This window comes from Diorhabda carinulata, chromosome X (genome assembly GCF_026250575.1).
Source record: "Diorhabda carinulata isolate Delta chromosome X, icDioCari1.1, whole genome shotgun sequence".
Lineage (NCBI taxonomy): Eukaryota > Metazoa > Arthropoda > Insecta > Coleoptera > Chrysomelidae > Diorhabda > Diorhabda carinulata.
In genome coordinates, this window is record NC_079472.1 from 7262439 (window position 1) to 7266496 (window position 4058).

The 4058-nt window shown below is 33.2% G+C and overlaps 1 protein-coding gene across 1 annotated transcript in view; it reads left to right on the top strand.

Annotated features, from left to right (window-relative positions):
* Positions 1 to 1818: 1818 nt before the first annotated feature.
* Positions 1819 to 4058, top strand: part of LOC130902225 (uncharacterized) — a 9865-nt gene continuing 7625 nt past the window's right edge. The window contains exon 1 of the mRNA XM_057814175.1: positions 1819 to 1836. The gene's annotated coding sequence lies outside the window, so the exon portion shown is untranslated. The remainder of the gene's footprint in view (positions 1837 to 4058) is intronic.

A 4058-nucleotide genomic window follows, 5' to 3' on the forward strand; every position in this document is an offset into this window, starting at 1 on the left:
GAATTTGTTTTTCTTTTAACAATTTCCTTTTAAACCCAAATATATTCCGTAGTCTTATTGTGTAACTAAAAGTACCCGGATAGTATGAGTGAAGCTTGGTTTTGTGTATGTGCTCTTGTCTTGCAATGTAATAAGTGATTTTTGTCTTGATCTTGCAGTGTCCTGTCTTGGTCTTGCACCAAGATTCTTGCATTTTTTTAGTATTTACATTAGAGGCACACACAAACACAAATTCCTCCATCCAGCACCGTTATATTCTTTCTATGCTTTCTGCAATATCTTTATTTTCTTAAGTTGAAATCCGATTTCCTTATACCAAAGTAGATTACTCGTAAAGGAAGATATTGGAGAGTTTTTTTGAGCCATGAAAAAATCCAAATATAGGCACAAAATATCAGTAGCTGATAATAAGAAATTTTTTTTCATCCCCTTTCTTTATGAGAAGCCAAAAATCCTTGATAGTTGTTGACGATTGTAATTGAAGGACATACATATACATATATATATATATATATATATATATATATATATATATATATATATATATATATATATATATATGTATATGTATATGTATATGAATTGTAACGAAGTCTTTTCTAGCTATATTATGCGCGGTTTCTTATTGGGAACGTGGCAAAGAAACACCAAAATGGACTAACTTTAATATATTTTCCGAGCTTTCGAATACTTTTGTATTCATCGTCTGGGAAATTATTGATTAAGATTTTTGGTGGTCTGAATTGTATTAATTCTTGTAAAAATTTTCAAATTCATAGGAACCAAAGTTCAATATTCAATTTGTCGTTGATAGAAATATTTCTATTTCTAAGAATTTCCAGTGAAAAAACTGGTATAGGCCTTGTTCTGCTCGGCCTTATAATATATGAGGGTGGGTTGAAAATTTGCCGACCGAAAAAACAAGACATGTTTTGCTATATGCTTTAGCTCCTGACACAATCTCTTTTCAAATTTAAATACTTTATTAGCAATGCTGTAATATTTGTGACCATTCGAAATAACAGCCGTCTTTTTTCTCAAAATAAAAGAAGAAATAGAAAAGAAAATAAAATGGTTTGCAATTCAAAGTGCAATTCGGGTATTTTATTCATAGAAATAATCGAAGTGTGATGAAGTGCGTGGTCTTTATTAGAAAGCACTTTTTTTCCTATAATGCGCTCACTTTTTTTGCAATTTCCCCCTTCATATTAGCAAAGAATGATGTATTATACTCTCCTATTATTGTTTAACATTTTTGAAGATAGCCGATGAAAAATATCCCATGACAATCCCAAAACCGGTTTTGTTTTGATCAAGTCGCCAAAGATGTTCACAGTGAAACGCAAATTCCTGCCGTCCAGAAGAGGAGAGAAAAATTGAAACTTCAATTTAAATCGTTCGAGTATCTAATATACAAACCGCTAAATGGAGATAAAATTATAAAATTTTGACTTCTTTTCTTTTAATTAAAATTTACATTGATCAAATAAATATAATTTTAATTAGTGAATCACTTTAGAAATGTTGAATTGTATTTCCAAAAATGCCCAAGCCTATAATGAAGTTGGTGTGGTTGTGTAGGAATGGTTAAACCAGCAGAAAATTAACTGATCTGAATTTCTCGCAAAAGCACACCTTACGGGTGAGTATATAGAACTTGATTGTTTTCTTAATCAGTTAACCTCTTGGGGCACTTTTTATAATTTTTATAAATTCATCTAAATTTACATACTTCAAGGTGGCATGCTTTTATATGTTTATGAATATTTATTATTCGATTTGTTATTCGATAAAACTAATTTTGTGTCTGACAGTTTTTGTTTGCTTCTTACTTAGGTAAGCAATCTCTTTTTTTATCAACTTTTTAATAATCATTTTTTATTCCATCAATATTTTTATCACTGATAATTTACCGTTGTTTCAGTAGATTTATTTATATTTGTATTTATACGATAAAAATTGCGTTATTATAATCTTGATAATTTTTTGATATATTTGGCGAGGTGTAAAATGTATCCGTTGAAAAAAGTTTTCAGTTTTCAATCAAAAAGTTCTTTAACTCCTTCTACATTAAAAACCCATTCAAAAGATTAGGACGATAGGTCCTCCATGTAAGCTTATTCTAGACCAAAATATTTTGTTACAAGCTTCTTCTCAATATTGTTTTGTATTTCTTTTGGTGTAACGATGAGAGATTTTCAGAAACTATGAGTCGGCTTCAGGTAAATCACCTATCAGCTGATAGCAGATCTTAACCGAGAATTAGATTTAGATCACAGTTTTCGAACCTCACGTTCAATTTTCGGTGAAAATTTCAAATTAAAAACATCATCTACAAAAACTTTTGATTTTTTACTTGAAAGGATCATATCATATGACTACGACCCGATTAATTCGATCACATGATCCGGGTTACTTTCCGAATTCAGATCATGATTGGGTTTACCTGATCATGCTCATAGTTGCCGAAAAATCCTGTAGTGTAGCGTTTCTTAAACAGTAGGGCGTACATCAGCATAAAAAAGCGATAATTATTATTTATAGTTATTTATGCAGCAGTTATTGCACTCAACCTGATTTCACCCAACGATCAAGGCCACCTAGAGAGAGGGACAAAGTTGGCAGGCCGAGGAGGGCCTCACAAGAGGTCTCAATTGTTTTATTTATACATTTCCTCAGGCCACATTGAATTACAGCTACTCATAAAAAATACGAGAAATTTTAAACCACTTTAAAATCAACACAGAATACAGCACGCAACAGTTAATAGTCGTAAAATTGAGGGTTCAGAGGATTCACTTCCGGCAGAGACTGTACGAGCTTCCACAAATCCACGTACAGGTGCGTCAGTCTTGATAGTTCTACAGATATTGATGCGGAGTACCCCAATACGCTTAGACCTTCGTGAATTCATTTGTTTACTGAATTTAACTGAAGCTGTTATATTATACAAAACCTTGACAGAAGACATCATCGCTCAAGGCCACTGTTTCAATGCTTGTTCTAGTTATGTGTGGTAGAAATAAGTTATGGCGTTTTGGGATTTTACATTCTAATTATATTTTATCATTTCACATTCTAATTAAGTAGGACTATTTTATTTTAAAACCACTGTCAGTGAAAAATTGTACATTGGAACAGGAACAAGGTTACTTTCAATTCCCGATTTTGTCCGTTTTGTCAGGGAGGCTAGGCTCGAGACCAAACTCTGCCTCAGACCACCAGAAGTCCTTCGGCGGCACTGTCAATGAGGCTGACAGGTCGATTTGGCGAGGTTGAGCTCAATAACGATTGAGCTGCATACAATATTGTTTCAAAGTTTGAGCTAATACGGATAGAAAAAAATTTTAGTTTACCTAAGGAGCCACTAGGTTAGGAAAAGTTACGGGGAAATTTAATCTATATTGATCATGGTTCACTCGGAGGTCTGAGGTCGATTATGTTAACCTTTATTTCCTACAATTTGCAGACCATCCTATCTGTTTCCGTTTTATAGCTTATTTTTAAGCACCTCTAGTCCAGAATGAATTTTTTTATTTCTAGTGGTTCTATTTCTTCGAGACAATCTAATTTATCTTCCCCCGGCATTTGACCTCGTTTTCTCGCCAGAGAACATACTTATCATTTCTTCTTCTCTTCTTCTCTCTTCTCTTCTTCTCTTCTTCTCTTCTTCTCTTCTTCTCTTCTTCTCTTCTTCTCTTCTTCTCTTCTTCTCTTCTTTCTTCTCTTCTTCTCTTCTTCTCTTCTTCTCTTCTTCTCTTCTTCTCTTCTTCTCTTCTTCTCTTCTTCTCTTCTTCTCTTCTTCTCTTCTTCTCTTCTTCTCTTCTTCTTCTTCTCTTCTTCTCTTCTTCTCTTCTTCTCTTCTTCTCTTCTCTCTTCTCTTCTTCTCTTCTTCTCTTCTTCTCTTTCTTCTCTTCTTCTCTTCTTCTCTTCTTCTCTTCTCTCTTCTTCTCTTCTTCTCTTCTTCTCTTCTTCTCTTCTTCTCTTCTCTTCTCTTCTTCTCTTCTTCTCTTCTTCTCTTCTTCTCTTCTTCTCTTCTTCTCTTTCTTCTCTTCTTT